The sequence below is a fragment of the Ixodes scapularis genome, unplaced genomic scaffold, assembly GCF_016920785.2.
Source record: "Ixodes scapularis isolate PalLabHiFi unplaced genomic scaffold, ASM1692078v2 PGA_scaffold6__148_contigs__length_123643588, whole genome shotgun sequence".
In the NCBI taxonomy this organism is placed as follows: Eukaryota; Metazoa; Arthropoda; class Arachnida; order Ixodida; family Ixodidae; genus Ixodes; species Ixodes scapularis.
In genome coordinates, this window is record NW_024609881.1 from 117,957,442 (window position 1) to 117,976,619 (window position 19,178).

Here is a 19,178-nt window from a genome sequence, read left to right on the forward strand (position 1 = left end):
CCTCTTTGCTTGCTTAGCGTTTTTTTTTTTTTGTTTTTTTTTTGTTTTGATTGTTTGCGCGTGCAAATGCTGACTTTTCGGAGATGTCAGATGCGTGATCCCGACAGTGAGCCTTCCAGCAGCCATGTCGCCCCGAAAGGAATGCTATTTGGCTGGAGGCAATCGGGCGTTCGCGTAGCGACCAACGTGTCCAGTTACGTTCTCGTCATATCGCTCCGGAGGCCGTCGAGATTCGCCCCGTGTGCGCCTAACGTCCGCGACTAGACAGAAAATAAAAAAAGCACTATGTCCACTATGTAAAAATTGTCTCAGCTCATGCATCTGTAGGCAGGTACGAAATCGTGCCCAAATTTATTCACACCGCACGATGCAACACGTCGCTGTGCAAACGCAGTCCTAGGGTGCCTAGATGTCTGTTGTATGAAGGCACTCTAGCAGTCCAACACGAAGCATAAAAACGGCAGATTTAGGACAACAATTCGGAGTCCATTGTTCAATTAAAACGACGTAATTTTGTTGAAAACGCCCGCAGCTTTTTACTCCCGGTATGCGTCGGGAAACTTCCACATTTTGAAACAGAACGAGGCAGATTTACTTTTAAAAACGCTCCCAGCGTCCTCCCGGACCAGTTTGACTGGATCAGCTGACGACGACGGGACTTAACTGGTTGAACGTCAACACCACAACAACCAATTGGCGCTCCGTGTTAGCACCGCATTACACACACCACGAACGTTTCAGCTCTGTCGCATCGCCGTGTTGCACCAAACAGAACGAGATCGCCGAAACCAACGCAGCGCTGTCGTGAACCTTGGCTTGTGGTTGCGCACTCGTGGATTCTGTGACTCCCTTCGCTTTCAAAGCGCGCACGACGATTACGAACGATACTTTCCGTCTTCCGGGAACATCACAGGGGCACTTCTCCGGTCACGTCTTCGCTACATGTGCTCGTAAACCGCGTCAAACCATAGCAACCAAAACAATACCGCGGCCTGGCGTAGTTGCCAGGCCGCGGTATTGTTATATAGCCTAGAACAAAAAAGTCCCTCCTTAGCTATGAATCAACGCACTCAAAAGTTGTAAAAAGAGCTATTGCAAAATCATGTTTGAGAGCTTCTTTATTGAAATCCTGTGTTCACAGAAGTTTCAACAGCTTTCTGTGTCAAGTAGATAGGTTAACAAAAGCGGGTTTCCCGAAACTTGTCATAGTGGGGTAGCGGAGTCACTTTTAAAATTATTCAGGAATCCCCTTAACATACTTGACAATGTTAGACAAAAGCCTGCCTCTCGACCGGTGGTAATACCATATTTGCACAGTTTTTCCCACAGGATCAAAAAAGTGGCGGTTAAATACGGAGTTCCCATAGTCTTTTCAGCACCTTCCAAGCTATCCCGTTTGTGTGCGTCCATTGAGAGAGCAGGACTTCAGCGTGTAGGGTGTGGAATAAACCATCGCATCAAATATGTAGCTTGTGCTGTGGGGGTCGTTTATAAAATACCCTTTTCATGTGGGAAAGTGTATATTGGGCAGACGGGCAGATGTATTAATGTTCGAGCTCGGGAGCATTATCTGTCTTTGAGGTCTTCACCTTCGGGTCACCTAGCCATTCATTGTAATAGGTGTGGTTGTTCCCCTCGGTTAAGTGACATTGAAATTTTGGCTAAACATTCACAAAAAATGGCAAGGGAAATTCATGAAGCGTTTTACATTCGACAACACGGTCCCGATCTATGCGTCAGTTCAGAGTCAGTGACGTTATACAGTGAAGAGTTCGAGTTTCTTCGGAGTTTAGGCACGTCTCTTTAACACTTTCTTTCTGCTTCCATGGGAGTGATCCTATAACCACAGGCGCGTGCCTACATGCAGCCAGGAAAGGGTTCCGACATACCAAGAGTCCGCGTGCAAGACAGGTACGCACAGAGCATTAGGGCTCGCGCTGTGGTTTTTGGCTTTTTTTAATTTGGTTTTTGTTGTAATGGTATATAATGTTTAGTTTGTGTAAAAAATTCCTCAGATGGCATATGACAGAGAGGATATCCTACATGCTGGATTCTTCTTCTTTTATTTTTCATTTCTTTTTTCTTATGTTGAAATGTTTTAAAAAGGTGAGAAAGAAAGTAAGTCGTGAGTCAGCGCTGTGTCTGTGTCCCTCCTTCTACTTGTCCTTGTGTTTGTTTGCGCTGTTTTATTTCTATGTTTAATAAGTTGCCAGATCTTGCCGGAAGTCGAGACGCTGCGTCGTTCAACTCCGCAACGCAAGGAGAGTGAGAGGCGGGGCGTACTCCTCTTCCGCGTGGGTCGAAAGAGCGGGAGTTTCAAATGTGGAGAGGTTCTGACTCTACTAAATTACGTCCTGTGGCGTAAATATTGATAAAAAGAATCATTTTTTTCGCGGAACATTTGTTTTGTGACTTGTTTGTCCCAATTAGGCTGTTTAAAAAAAAAAACTTTTTTTTTCTTTGCAGTTACCCTTTAAGTACTTCATTCGTTGTACCTTCCAGGATAATAACCTGTTTTTGCACAGTATAAAAGTTTCAGTCAGTTTATTAACGTAGCACGATGAAACAGTATACCAAGCAGGGATGGGCAGTATTCAAATACAAGTATATGAAATGCGTATTTAAGATACTTTGTGTATTTTGCATTTGTATTTAATTACAAATTGGGTAATGTATTTGACGTGTGTATTTAAATACTAAAACGTGGGTATTTCAAATACAATTGTAATTAAATACAATTTTGTGGGCGAAAATGCATCCCTCGAATTTATTGTCACTGTCCAGAGCAAGAAGAAAACTACGTTCTGCAGCGAATGCAGTTTCTCTCAATCAAGCACAAGCGTTTAGTGACTTTGTGATTACGGTGCTAGTCCAGGGCAAGAATAATGACGAAATCGACGTTCACAGGCAGACTGGCTAAATAAGTGCCTGCGACAACTTGTGATGCTTTCCAGCCTGATTTCGATCCATATTTTTGCCTGGAACATTCTAAATGCGCGGGTCACCCAGATTTTCGTAACTGGTGCGATTTGCAACAATAAAAACTTCTCTAGCTAGTGCTGCGCGTCTTGGTCGTCTCGTTTCGTTGTTGGTCTTATATCAAAATGTAATCGACAAAAAAAGCTGCTTGAAGCTCTGTTCTTTTTTCACCTATTACGTCCAAGCTGATTACATTTGTTTGTTAATTATATTTCTATTACGTTACTAGAGCCTCGCACACTAACTCCCGAGTGTGCGATGCAAAATTAAAATGAGATACCCAGAAACCCGTTGCAGGTGCCCTGAAGTCGCTGACGCAAATTTTGAGGAATGTATTTGGAAAAGTATTTGGAGGAGTATTTGTATCTTGTACTTAAATTCTTTTTTGGAAATGTAATTAGATTTGTAATTAAATACATTTTTGACGAAGTATTTTGTGTTTGTATTTCGATACATATTTGCGTGTATTTTGCCCATCCCTGATACCAAGTAACTATTTCTCTTTCTCGTCGCCAGGTGGCGTGAGCGCACTTTTAACTTACACGCATGTACACACAAATCAAACTTTGGGCGAAACCTTTCTCGAACTTCGCGTCAGGAGGTCGAATCAAGTCGAACCTGGTTAAACTTGTATCTCGGGAGGTACACGACATCCCTATTCCCAAACGCGAACTCTTTTCGCAGCTCGAAATTCGAAGCACGTCGTTGAAACGTGACTTCGCCGCCTCTGATAGGAGCATGCACAAACACACACCCTCATCTCTCTCCCTCTCTCTCTCTCTAGCTATATATATATAGATATAGATATATATATAAAGAGAGAGAGAGAGACTTTCGCCGGTTGTTATGTTTCGGTTTTGGGGGATGACCACGGGCTTCAACTTCCTACCACACTTCCGGTCGAGCGAGTGGAAGCAGCGACGACGGAAAGCATAAATATCAAAGCTCATGTCTTTACTTATGTATGAATATATATTTTATTGTGCTTCCCTATTTAGGGAGATTCGTGGCGATGCTTTCAAAGCTGCCGACAACCCTTTGTGGTCGGGGTTTCAGAGTTGGTGTGGTTCGCGCGTCATTTTAATGTATATATATTTTTTGCGTTTTGGAATATTACAGCGTGAATGGAATACGAGTTCGAGAGGGGGTGGCCGGCTTTGTGAATGTATGTTGTGATAAGCATTCCTTCGGCAAGCACAGCTAAGAATAGGGCGGGGTCACGTAAGCATTAATAATAATCTAAAAAATCAAAATAGCAGGCGTTGGAGAAACTGCAGCCATGTATTTCGCTGTATAATTTTTATCGTGTATATATGCACACACAAACACACACACACACACACGTACACACAAACAAACAAATACACACACCAAACCTATACTTAAACCACCGCGTGAGTCATAAATTCCCTTTAGGCAGGACCGGAAAAATCGGTTTCTTAGCGCATCAAGCGTAGGTGGTGCGTTCAGTGCATTCAGTTTTCAAGAAATGAGCGGGACGAAGCGCGAAAAATAATTAGCGCGAACCGGCGGCAGTCTACAAACGAAAAAAGCCTGGTTGACGCATCAGCCGAGTAATATGGCGACATCTGTTGCCATATAGCCGAAATAGCCCACCAGAGAATGTTCCAAATTGGTGTTGTCTTAATTCACTGAGCTTTATTAGTAAAAATACAAAAACCGCGATCTACATAAAAAATACGGCGCCGCATTTGACTCCAAAACACCGCCTGGTAATGGGGATTCGTGTCTACGCCCTTGCTCTGCTCAATTCTTGCATTTGTCGGCTTTTGCGAGAGTCAGACTCTTTAAGCCGCCATTAGAGCGCTAATACACCATACAAAGGACAGTCTGCCGACCAAGAGGTATTTCTTTCTCGAATCACTCTCACTTCGGCAACCTTTTGCTCCTCCCTCCCCGGCATTTCATATGTCAAATAAACTTCAATTCGTCATACAAATCAATGGCTGCAGACACGTTGGAGGCGTACATGCCTGAGAGGAGTCCGCAGGTACTTCGCTCATCGTGTCTTCAGCAAACACTCTGTATTTTGTATGATGTATAGAGAACGTGACCCCGGCTTAAGATACGAGACCGAACTCAACGGGACCGAGGTCCTGAGACATCGCCGTTTATAGCTGCTATTGATTGGCGACGCGGCTCCGAGCAATCGCAGCAGGCGGCGATGTCCCCGGACCTTGATCCCGTTTGGTCCCGCCGTTTAGCTGAAGGCGCCAAGACGTAACATCGTGACGACACGACGAAATGACATTGTGACGTCACGGAACGCACATCGTGGCATCATGTCACGTGAAGCTGACGGCTCTCTATATTCGCGGAAAGTTTCCAGATGTGTACAAGTAATCAAATTACTTGTAATTGATTTCTTCTGGGAGCCAATTTGTAATCGTTTGATTAGGTATATTATGAAATAATCAAAATAGTAATATGTTAACCTTAGGAAGTGTTAAATTGACTTGTAAGCGTTCCTGTTTTTCCCTCCCGTTTTTGATGGCCCCCTCTGTTTGTACAAGATTCAATCCTTGAACCAAATCTCCAAAAAGAGGATGGTTTACCAAAATTTGTGGATTAAGAATATAAATAGTTCATAACTCCGTGTTTGTAATTTCATATTGGACAGTATATAAAAAAACGTTTTCAAACCGACAAAAAAACTTAGTCGTTTGAAAAATTTCGAGTAATCGGAGAAGTAACGGTTACTTTTTCAAGTAACGGCCAACTTCTTAAGTAATCAAGTAACCTAATTGAATACTTTTTAAGCGAGAGTAATTGTAATCGCAAGCGAGTACAAGACTGGCAGAAAGCCTTAAAAGGTGCCCTTGCTGCCTGCCAGCGAGGCTGTGTTCCAAATCTTACTCAAATGGATCCGAGTTACTCCGTCGGGTCGTATCACATGACAACACAGATAGAAAAGCGCATGGACGCGGGTAGGTTTTGGGACGCCAAGGTACAAAACCCTTACCCTGGAGTAAGATCGAGTAAATTTTGGAACACGGCCCGAGTGCACTTCGCGCTTAGTGCCATTTTTTGTGGTGTGTCGCACGGCGCCTGGCCGATGAACAAACTCGGCTTCAAGTGAGTTTGACGAACTCAATTTACTCGATCGGGTGGCTAGTCTCGATACCAGTTTGTCAAGAGTCAAACGTAACGACATCTAAACAAAACAAACACATTTATACAATTAATTTCATTTTGTTTAAATCTCTTTCATTGACAAGAAAAAAAAAAGAGAAAAAGAAGTGTCGTACTGTCTTAAAATAGACCCTTAAATTAGCCTTAAAATAGACCCTTTTCAGAAATCTCATCAAGCAACATTGACCGTCGCGATTTCTGGTGACCCACTGAAGGTGGACCCACTGGAAAAGGAAGACCCACTGGAAATACGAGACACTTTAATAGAACGTGTGGAAAGGAATAAACATCTGGATGTAGGGTTAAATAAGGGAAACCAATACTTAGAAGAAAAGGAAGAGAATAGGCTAAGGAACGAAAAAGGGAACCCGGTGATAATGAAGGATAGGGCACTATGAAATTACAGTAGATCTGAAGCTGTTAGGGGAATATGGAATAGGAGTCATGGTGCCGGGGGGCCTGGGCACACCATACCCGAAGGAGCGTGGGCAGGTTTTTCCGCTCATTTTAATCCAAGCGACGGCCCATTTAATCCAAGTGCCACCCAGTTTAATCCAAGCGTCCCATAATTTAGTCCTTGCGCTAGCCAATTTAATCCCGGGGTCAGTCAATTTACTCCACAACATAAATATATGAACTTACTGCCTTCAACGGTCGCGTTTTGCTTACACGTTTGGTGACTTAGAATAATTGTTTATACGATTAGATTTTTGGGGGGACAACTGATCATTTGATCACTATTCTGATTACTTGAAGTTCCTAGTCCCACTTTAGACGAGGCGTAATTGATACGTTGATTATTCTTTTTGTAACCTCTAGTTATTGTGGAGCACTCAAATTTATTTTAGCTGAATGGGCGTTTTGTTAACTCTTTCTTATTACTCGACTTATCATTGATACAATGCAGGTGATATAAGTATATTTGCAATTTATGATTGCTCCTTTGATTACTTCGTGTTATTATTGCTCCAATTGATCTACTGGGTGTTTCAAGGAGCGGCCAGGCTCTTTAAATCGACCGCGAAATTCGGTTTTTTAACCTATCGCGCTACGATTTTGTGCAGCGTTGCTCACATATGGTGATTTTCTTCTTTCTTTTTTTTTTGTAGAATTTCCAAAGAGCGAATTTACTTGAGTAAAAAGAAAAGAAAGAAAAAGGCTCAGCTCCTATGGAAACGCAGTGAAGCCACCGGTCTTCAAACAATACGGCGCCGTTTCGCACGGGAGACAAGAGATGGCGCAAGCGGTCGCGACGCCAACTGCCACCAATGAACGAGCATACGGCGACGAGAGCCGGCGTCTTTAGCAGACAATCTTTTCGACTTAAAAGCAGAGCGAGCTTTTTTCATACCAGTTGCCGATGCATTATTTTATCATCTTTACTAATAAAACACATTGAATGGCACATAAGCGATTAAAAAAATTATTTGTTGGGTTATTTTGACTGTTTTTTTTTTTCGTAGTACTTATGTCGCCTGCTTTGCGGTTCCTTGTTGTTACCGCGCCTGTTTTGGTTTCTGCGACTGCCGCCGCCTGCGGAACGCGCGCCGCTTTTGAGTCGAAAAAATCGCCTGCTAAAGACGCCGGCTCTCGGCGACGTATTCTCGTTCGTTGGCGGCAGTTGGCATCGCGACCGCTTGCGCCATCTCTTGACTCCCGTGCGAAGTGGCGCCGTATTGTTTCAAGATCGGTGGGTTCGCTGCGTTTCCACAGGAGCTAAGCCTTTTTCTTTCTTCACTTTTTCCTCGGGTAAGTCCGCTCTTTGCAAATCTTACAAAAAAAAAAAAAAAGCACCATCCGTGAGCACGCTGCACAATGTCGTAGCGCTATAGGCTAAGAAATCGAATTTTGCAGTCGACTTAAAGAGCCTGGCCGCTCCTTGAAACACCCAGTATAATAAACCCAGTTGACATTATTATTCCTCTTGTGATTACTTCGAGTTACTTTTGACCCATTAGCTATAAATTCGAATAAAATACCGTTGTGATGACTCTTCATTACTTTAGATAATATTCAACGAATCGAATTTTTAGGTGATGAGTATTGACATTATTATTACTCTTAATTACTTTGAGTTACTCTCAATTCAATTGACTTTAGTTCGGCCTAAGTGACATATTAGATTACTTCTTGTTGTTATACCTCAAATTCATCTATAATGAACTCAGTTGACATTATTATTACTCTTTTGATTACTTCGAGTTACTTTTAACCCAGTAGGATTGAATTCGACCGAAATGACATTCGGATGAATATTTTGATTACTTTGAGCTTATCTTAATACAAATCATTTATTATGAGCCTGATGTATATTTTGATTACTCTTTGATTATTTTGAGCTACCTTTACCAATTGGTTTTGTCCTATTTTACAATTAGGTAACTCTTCTGATTACTTTGAGGTTACATTCAACCAATTGGGCTTTAATCGATTCACGTTTTTATTACTCTTTTGTCCCAATTAATCTTAATTCGGCATAATTGACATTGTGGTGACGTTTGACTGTTTCCTGCTAAATTTCAACCAATTGATTTTTTGTGAGTATAATAGACATGATGATTAATATTTTATATTCACTGTTACCCATGGACTTTAAATCCGCCCAATTAACATATTAGTAACAATTTTGAGTACTTGGAGTTATTGCGCCACCAATTTATCTATCATGAGCGTAACTTTCGTTACTATTCCTCTTAATTATTTCGAATTACTCAACGAACATTAATTCGGCTTAACTGACAGTGTGATGACTCTTGATTACTTAGAGCTAATATCGAACCAATAGCGTTCTTTTGAGCTAAATTTTATGATTACCTGTGTGACTGGTTTGACCTGCTAATGACCCAGTACACCAGTCTGCTTAATTGACAGTTTGGCGAGTAATTTGATTACTTTGGGTCATTATACAGACAATTTAATTATTAGTTTAAGTGATAATTTGATTACCTTTTTTCGATTACTTCTAGTTACTTTTGAGCTACTTTATACTTCACTTCAACTATCGCGGAAACCAGAGGGCGTCGTCGGACGGGAAGTCCTTCCAGTGAACCCTTCTCCTAGTCCGACGGCCCCCTTGGGTGTCCGCGATATTTCCGAGGTAAGCATAATGCAAATTTAGCTCATAAGAACGCAGTTGGTTTGATATTAGCTCAAAATAATCAAGAGTCATCAGACTCTCAATTAAGCCGAATTAATGTTCGTTGGGTAAATAGTAACTCGAAATAATCAAGAGTAATAGCAATGAAAATTGAACTCATGATAGGCAAATTGATGGCGCAATCATCTCCAAGTGCTTGAAAATTGTTTCCAATATGTTTATTGGGCGGATTTAAAGCCCATTGGGTCAATAGTGATTAAAATATTAATCATCATGTCAACTATGCTCACAATAACTCAATTGGTTAAAAATTAGCAGAAAATAATTAAGCGTGGTAACAATGTCAATTAAGCCGAATTAACATTAATTGGGACACAATAGTATTAAAAATGTGAATCGAGTTCTCAAAAATACCAATAGACGATTTGCAATTTTCCCAAGCGCCCCGGCCCGCGCGCGAGGAATTGTGGCAGAGACTGTCCCTCGCCTGGCTGCTCTGCCATGGGATCGCATTGCCTTGTCGCTTGCCTCCTCTAAAGGCCCGTTCACACTCTTGCGACCTCTTAAACCTGGGTTCCTTAAAACTTCTTAAACCAGAGAACACACTGGCGCCATCTATTGGGAAGCAGTGTAAACTCGGCGGTCCGGCATATTTTCTTTTTATTTCTCGCGCATTATCCTTTCTTTCTTGGCTCGAAAAACTTTTGTCAATGTTATAAACGAGTCTTTCTATGTGTATTACGCACATTTGACCTTGGAGATCCCGCAAAACCTTCCCTCTTGTGAAATGCAGTTCCTGGGTCACCGCATAGGTGGCGCCACAATGCCAGTGTGTTCCCTCATTCTAAAAACATTTAGGAAGTTGTAAGAGATCTCGTCGCTCTCAGTCGTACTCGGTCGCAAGAGTGTGAACGGGCCTTTAGTCCTCTGTTTTTCAATCCCACTACCTATTTTATCTATTCCAGTATATCTTTTATTGTTTCTAAGTGTTCCTATTCTCTTCTGCGCGCGATATTTCTTGTATATATATATATATATATATATATATATATATATATATATATATATATAGTATTTGCGTCTTTATTTCGCCTTTTTCGACGGTAGTGTCGACGGACAGCACGCCACTTCGCGCGTCGTTTCCCGGGTGAGTACTAGCGTTGTTACCTAGGGCTGGGCAATTGATCGATTAACCTACCGATTAATCGATTAATTCTTTAATCGCGATTAAATTTTCAACTGGTTAATCGGTAAAAATTAGACGAACCAAAGAAACTCAAAATTAAACACTTCCATAACACAGACGTGGACGAGTACGCCTGTACGAAGGGCGAACTTTAGGTTAAATTTTAGAATAAAGTAAACTGTATAAAGGCGATATATTTTTAGCCTCAGATTTAGTGCAGAGGTTACGCAAGTCCCCGGCCATTTATATGTCGTTCGAGTGTCTGTTTAGCGCAGTAGAGACTATTGTGAACAATGAAAGGAAGTCGCTCTTTCTAGAGAATATCAACGAACATCCTTGCCTCACGTAGCATAAGTAATATTTTGTGAAAGATCTTTGATAGTGATCTTGATTAATTCATAATCAAAGTTGTACAATGCACCGTTTATCACAGATTCAGCAAAAAAAAAAGACTTTTTAAGTATTTTGCAATGAAATAAACGAGACCGATTAATCGATTAAAGGGTGGCGAATAATCGGGTTAAAACTTTTAATCGACGCCCAGTCATAAAATTTACCGATTCGTATCGCGCTTTTAGCTGTTCATTTTGGTTTATTTGACCTGCGTGCAGTCGAGAGGAACCGTTTATGCACACCCGCGCCCATGTCATAGGGGTAGGCAGAGCTCTGAATCAACAATCGCGACGCAAGAGCCGAGTGCGCCGTGGTTTGGCCGCCCGCGCTCGCTCTGTTGACTCGCATTGCAGCGTATGCCTTCGAGTGCCGCTTAACTTGACCAAGATACAGCACGCCACTTTGCCGTCACGAATCATTTGTCCGAATGCCTGCGAAACCGAACACCGTTCGGCATATCCAACGCTGCGGCGCCTGACAACTGCACGCAGCGGCGCGAGCCCTTAGCAAGCGCCGTCGGTTCAACGTCGCGGCTTGTATATGCGCCTTTGGCATGCATTCATGATCAGTGTCCTCGGCGGTTGTCAGTTGCTGACATCTTGACTCGAGCATCAGCTGACATCTTGACTCGAGAAATAAAATTATCGAAGGAACTACGAGTTTCAAGGTGACTGCCTGGGTGACAGCACATCTCTGCACTTGAAAAAGGGTATTTGCAACTGAAAACCACTTATCAGATAGATTAAGAAGGCATACTATGAGCGCATACAAGCCGCGAAGTTGGGGCCACCGGCGCTTGCGAAGGGCTCGCGCCGCTGCGCGCAGTTTGTCAGGCTCCGCACGTTGGATATGACGAACGGTGTTACGGCTTCGCAGGCATTCGTACAAATGATTTGCGGCGACACATCTCTGCACGTTAAAAAGGGCGTTGGCAACTGACAACCGCTTAGCGGGTAGATTACGAAGGCATGCCATAGGCGCATTCAAGCCCCGACATTGAGCCGTCGGCGTTTGCGAAGAGATCGCGCCGCAGCGCGCAGTTGTCAGGCGCCGCAGCGTTGCATACGCCTCAGCTTTGCAAACATTCGGACACATGGTTCGCGGCGACAAAGCAGCGTGCTGTATCTTGGTCAAGCAAGCGGCACTCGAAGGCACACAGTGCGAGTTAACGGAGCGAGCGCGGGCGGTCAAATCACGGCGCACTTGGCTCTCGCGTCGCGATTGTTGATTTAGAGCTCTGCCTACCCCTTTGACATGTGCGCGGGTGCTCATAAACAGCTCCTCTCGACTGCACGGGGGTAAAATAAACCAAAATGAACAGCTACCAGCGCGATAGGAATCGGTACCAACGTAGTACTCACACGGGGAACGACGCGCGAAGCGGCGTGTTGTATGTCGGCACTCCCGAGGAAAAAGGCGAAATAAAGACACAAATACTATATATATATATATATAAACAAGAAATATCGCGCGCAGAAGAAAATAGAAGCATTTAGAAGCAATAAAAAATACACTGGAATAGATAAAAAATAGGTAATGGAGTCGAAAAACAGAGGACTAAGAGGAGGCAAGCGACAAGGCAATGCGATTTCGAGGCAGAGCAGCCAGGCGAGGGACAGTCTCTCCCACAATTCCTCGCGCGCGGGCCGGGGCACTTGGGGGATTTCGCCAAAGGTCTGTTGGTTGAATGTGATCTCAAAGTAATCAGAGGAGTTACCAAATTTTGAAATAAGCCAAATCCATTGGGTCATGGTAACTCAAAGTAATCAAAAGTGTAATAATAATTTACATTAGACTCGTAATAAATAAGTTTGTAGGAACATAGCTCCATGTAATCAAAAGTCAAACTAATGTCATTTCAGTCGAATTCAAGTCCACTGGGTTAAAAGTAACTCGGAGTAATCAAAAGAGTAATATTAATGTCAACTGAGTTCATTATAGATCAATTGAAGGTATAATAGCACGAACTAATCGAAATGATATTCAAAATGTCAATTAGGCCGAATTAAAGTCCATTCGGTCAATAGTAACTCAAAGTAATCAAACAAGTCATTGTAATGTCAATTAAGCTAATGATAAATAATTTTGTTAAATATTAGACAAAAAAAAATAAAAACAGTCAACGCAATATGAATTAGGCCAAATTAAAATCCTCTGGATCAAAAGTAACTCGAAGTAATCAAAATACTAATAATAATGTGTGATTGAGCTCACAACCGATAAATTGACTCTAAAAATACAAAAAGTAAACAAGAGTCACCAAATGTCACTTACGCCGAATTAAAGTAAATTGAATTGAGTGTAACTCAAAGTAATTAATAGAGTAATCATATAATGTCAATAATAATCACGTAAAAATTCAATTCGTTGAATATTAGCTAAAAGTAATGAAAATTCGTCACAATGGCATTTGATTCGAGTTTATGGCCAATGCATCAAAAGCTACTCTAAGTAATCAAAGGAGGAATAATAATCTGAACTGAATTCAATATAGATCAATTGAAGCAATAATAACGCGAAGTAATGAAAAGAGTGATCTTAAATTGCAATTGTAGTTATATCAGCTGAATTGTATCAAGGATAAGTCAGTCGAGTAATAAGAAAGATAAAAAAAAAGTCGTTTAAGCTAAAATAAATTCGAGTGTGCCACAATAACTCGAGGTTACAAAAAGAGCAATCAGCATATTAATTACGCCTCGCAAAAGTGGGACCAGTAACTCCAAATAATCACAATAGTGATCAAATGATCAGTTGTGCCCCCCAAAATTTAATTGCATAAACAATCATTCTAAGTTACCAAATGTGTCAGCAAAACGCGACCGCTGAAGGCAGTAAGTGCATATTATATATTGCGGATTAAATTGATTGATCCCGGGATTAAATTGGGTAGCTCAATAATTAAATTGTGTGGCGCTTGGATTAAATTGGGTGGCGCTTGGATTAAATTGGCCGTCGCTTGGATTAACATCAGCGGGAAAACCTGTAGTACTGGGGACCTGTGGGAATAGACAGGAAGAGTGCAGGGAGACACGGGCTGGACATCTTTCGAGGTTAGAGAGGCGATCAGTAAATTGAAATTAGAACAAGGACTACATACAATGCAGGATGGAGGATACACGATGGGCGAGAAAGGTATATAAGCATCTATATGTGAAGAGTCTCAACACTAAATGTACAAACCGAACCCAAAAGCTGAGATTTAAATACCAACAGTGAAGTGCTCGGGCAGAGCAGACTACCTCCTTAAAAAGGGAAGAGAAGGAGGCCGGGAGGAGACTGGGAGAAAGCAATGCCGTGAAAATCAGCTTAACTATGCATAGGGAACAAAAACTGAAAATAAGGAAAGAAATTTGGTGTGGCAATTCACGAGAAAGTTCATTGTTGTTTCAGGCTGGAACGGGAGTACTGAGAACTAGGATATATATGGAAAAGTATGTAGAAATGGATAGCCAGTGTACAGTGTGCCAAGGGGAAGACGAGACAATAGAATACGTGGTATTGAAATGCACGGGAGGAATAGAGGAAAATAGGCGAGTTATCGCTGGGCGGAGGAAACGGGTTGTGATGTTTTTTTTTCTTCTTTTGCCCGATCCTCAAAGGTCATCCTGGCACTATTCCACATCGCCTGGTGATAGTTTCAAAAAGACAGAGGGGAAGGAAATTGGAGGGAAGGAAAAATCACACTTCTGGTTTCCAGGCCAGGTGGCGCAAACTACCGCCCGTTATAACGGGCATGAAGCCTGTGAATGGATCCGACTTCTGGCCTAACGCTGACGCAGCCGTCCTTGTGCCCAATGCATGTTAAGAGTAAGTGTTCAAGCAATGTCAGACTTCGATAATCGGCGCAGCTGCTACCAGATGGTGCGCCCTATAGATTTACTAAGTAAGCTACGCTTCAGAGTAACGACACTTCTGGATCATGGGGCTTAAAATCGTAGTTGCCAGCTATCTGAAGCTCTGTCTGAAATCACAGGAAACGCTTTCATGTCTTCCACAAATGTTTATCACAGCTCGCGACAGAGCAAATCAGTATTACACGAGCTTCCTAACACCACATCTAATGCTGAGGAAGTCGCACTTTTAAATCATGACGATCGGCAGTTGCGTCTCCTCTTCACGAGAACCAAGATGGCGGAGCCCGCCACAATATTGGAGAGCAGAGTGCCGATACTCTAAGCGTAGCTCGTGTGGTGACTCCAGTGTGCTCTTTCGAAAAATGTCGATTTAGGCTGATAGTGCCGCGGTGAACCAATATTAGACAATGACTAAACCAGCCGTTCTAGTGGATGAGCGGCGTTTGGCAAGTTCCGGTACCTTAAGAAAATGTTTGCTTCACTGTTGGCACACGACGACAGTGAGCATCTAGCTGTGCAAGTATGGTTCTGAAACATGCAAACTGTAGTTTTCATAACTATGCTTTGACAGGTTTAGGAATCCTCGTCGTCGTTTGTAAACGGTTAAACTGAATTTTCTAAAAACCAGAAGTCGCCAAACGCCGCTCACCTATTCTCTCTCGGTTAGCAGTGAAAGATACAGCCTACGTCAGTCTCAGCATGGAGCTATTCGAGACAATTGAATCCACATGGTTTAATAAAACCTCCTCGCAGACCTTCGTGGGACGAAGTGGAGGGCTAAGGTTAGATCTGCCGCAGATTCATCTCGCCTTCTGATGACCGCGATTCTGGCGGTGTCACAACAGCGATGGTAGATGTGGCAGACGCCTGTTCTGCTGCAGGTCCCACTCCAGTGTGGCAGTTCACGAAAACATCAGCAGCCAGACGTTGGGACGCCGCGACGACAGCGCCACTCGCGTTTGCTCGTGCTTTTCGCCAGCATTCCTACGACCAACCGCCAGGATCGCGACATCCAACAACATGACACTCCGGCATTTTTGACGTCATCTGTTGTTACTGCAGGACCACTTTTGATGTATGGGCGAGATAGGACGCTAAACAAAATCCAGTCGGAGAAGCGCTTCAAAGCATTATATAGTTACATACGGCCCGCTAAAGAGAATCCCTCTTAACCAGTCTGAGAGTGACATTGTCACGGATGGAAAAGGGGTCGACAAATGTAAACTGAAAATAAATATTTTATTGGCGAGCTTGTGCCAAACAACGTGAAGAACGAGCATCGAGATAGCAGAAAAGCGGGCGGCGATATGGCGGCGTAACAGTAGGCGAGAGCGAGACTGACTCGACAAGGTCACGGGTAGCTCCTTACCTATAGTGTGCGTCGGCATCGCGAAAATTCGGCGCAGAAGGATAAAGCGTCGAGCGTTCAGGGTGAGAATGAACAGGCACATTCGAGAACAAGAAACTAGGATGAAATGATAAAAGTTACGTCCCGAGTAATAATAAACGTGAATCTTCTAGAAGTCCGGAACCGAGCTTTGTTTGCTCGGCCCTGCCCGCAGCAATACTACTGTACTTGCTAAAGCAGCAATAAGCGCGAAGAAGCCCTATAAATTGTATGGATTTAGAACATGTTTTAACAGTGCAGGAAAGGTTTGAAAGGTTCAATTTATTTTGTGATCATGTATTCTGACCGAATCAACAATCTCTGATTTTTTTATGTGTAGCGATCTATGGAGGTTGTCCTTTTTGAATCTACTCTCACTCGCAATAACACACATTGCAAATCGGGAAAACTCAGTTATAATCGACAGGCAACTTTATCAATACGCGCCTGAGTTTCCCTTAGGCACTTCTAAGGAAGATTGACAAGTTGGCTCACTGGGGAAAGCTGCCCCTTAAAGTCTGTTTTTCCATCGAACGTCGAAGCGGGAAGTGTCATATATTGATCTGTGAATCGATACTGCTTATGTACATGGCTGCGCATACTCGAGGCGTCAAACTTAATCCTCTTAGGAACGCAGCTCAGCTGTTCTTGTCCGTAACACGACGCGGAGGTCGATAAATCAATGACGCTAGCGCACATGTGGCCCGAAGAGAATAGACACTCGAAGATGTTTTTTCGCTTTTTTTTTTTTGTAGCGTGAGCTACACTCGCCGAGGTTGAGCAGTTTCGCGTGGCTCCCAAAGAGCCGTGCTGCGCAAGCGCAAGGAGCAGTGACGTCACACGGCGCACATCTTGCGCGCCGGAGCCGCCGCCGCCGCCGCCGCCGCCGCGCGCTCCGCCGCCGCCGCGCGCGCCTCGCCGGTCTGCGCATTCCAGAGGAGTGTCGTCATAGCCGCGGCAGACGCACTGGCGTCGCCGCGTGCCCAGCTGTGCGCCTCCGTTGCGCAGTAACCAAGTCTGGCGCTGCACCGGAGCCGCTTGACAGCGCCTCTCATTTTGTGCGCATAAGCTCATGCTACGTATAGCCTGGCATAGCCGAGCTAAGCCACCGCAATTTTTTTTCTTATGGGTTAGGCATTTGCGCGTCGACCGCGCTTGCGTGTGAGTTTCAGGAATAATTAAGCTGAAAAAGTCGAAGCGAAGTTTTACAGCTTTTGTTTCAACACAGTACGTGTCTATCATTCATTTTCTATGAAAAAAAAATCGCCAAGCACGAGCGACACAGAGGGAGCTTGCACAAAGTAATATATATATATATATATATATATATATTACTTTGATACCGTGTCTCTAAAGCTCATAAACAAAGAATACTACATGTACACGGGGCGAGACAAACAGTGGGAGGATTTCTGGAGCACAAACGAGCACGTACCACGTGACACTAAGCGTCGTACCGCGTTCTACGCGGCGGCGTGTGTTTCCAGAACACCTCCGATTGAATACATTTCGTTTCTTGTGCATTAATAAGACAGGTAGGAAACGCCAGAAAGGGATTCCACTTCCGGACGCGATAGCGAGCGGACGTGATATGAATCGCTCACCGTCATCGGGGGCGGCCGAGCCCGGCCGCGGTGATAATGGTGTTACCCTTTTGCCGAAGGACTATAGGCTTCAACTGCCTCCGCTGCCGACCGGAGAGACGGCGAAACTCAGCGTTGTGCTTCACGCTGACCTTGAAGGACGCCCCTACCGGACTGAGGACTTTAGGCAGCCGTTACACCAGGTAGGCATTCTGTCGGGCGTGGCAGGCCTGGGAGCCTACCAGATGAGTCACGTCTGGCTGCTCAAGTTGCGCACGCCGGAGGCGAAGGCGAAACTGCTGGAGGCCGGAAGTCTGCAGGTAAAGGGCAAGCTGTGCCACGTCGTCGACCCCAGCCGGAGGGAGCTGCGTATAAAGCTCCACTGGGTGACCTTTGACGTCCCGGTGGACTCGGTGCGACGGGCCTTCGAGCCGTACGGGTCTGTCAAGGATATCACTCGAGAGACCTGGAAGGTTGAAGGTTTCGTGGACGTCGAGTCTACAACGCTGGCCGTGCGGATGACGTTGAACGAAGGCATACCGTTGGAGAGCCTCTCACACCAGCTTCGGATTGGCGGAGGCACGGTCCTGGTCGTCGTCCCCGGACGCGCACCGATATGCCTGCGCTGCCGGCGCACTGGCCATATACGTCGAGACTGCAGAGCACCTCGGTGCTCGCAGTGCCGAGCCTTCGGGCATGAAACCAGGGACTGCGTCAAGACGTACGCCCGTGTCACCGGCAGCAACACCGACACGGTAGCATCCGAGCTGGTGATGGACGAGGACGAGGCTGAGATGGCAGCCGCACCGTCGACTTCACTGGCCCAGCAACCACGCAACGAGGCGGGAGCGGCCAGCTCAATACCAGGACCTGTGGCACCGGAGCTTCCGCACGGGGCACCGAGAGAAAAGGTGGACACCGAGGCGAGCCAAGACGTTGTGCCCGAGCAAGCCACGGAGACTTCTAGCACCCCCGGCGGGACCCGCGCAACGAGAAGACACCGTAGTTTCTAAGGACGACGATCAGAACAACGATATGGACGTAGTGACGGGGTGCGCGAAACGGGTGCTGGAGGACCCACCTTCAGGCCGGGGGGAGGCTCAGCTGAGGCGCCTAGAACGCGAATGGTGTGGCAAGGTAGGACGTTTCAAGACCCAGTCTGTGCCTTTAACGCGTAACAAGGAACAGAAGCAGTAAGTCTTTTCGGCACGCCACTGACTGAGCTTGTAAGTTCTATGTTCTCCACCGGGCTTCCACCTAAAGCTTATGCTTGAAAGACCCCTACGTGTGGGCACTATAAATGTGCGGGGCCTATGTTCCAGACGCAGGCAATGTCAGCTGAGCCGCCTGTTTGCCGATAAAAACCTTGACATTGTCGCAGTACAAGAATCAAAGATAGAAAGTGAAGACCGGACGGAAAGCATGGTGCGGATTTTCGGGTCTCAGTACAATGTGTGCGTTAGCCACGCAGTTGGGACGTCCGGAGGATGTTTGGTGTTCCTTAAAAAGTGTGTTGGAAAGGTTGAACAAGTTATCAGTTGTGAGT

General features: G+C 44.5%; 1 pseudogene; it reads left to right on the forward strand.

Moving 5' to 3' along the window:
• The first annotated feature begins 18,132 nt into the window (after positions 1–18,132).
• LOC120843940 lies at positions 18,133–18,829 on the forward strand (annotated as a pseudogene).
• Positions 18,830–19,178: the final 349 nt, after the last annotated feature.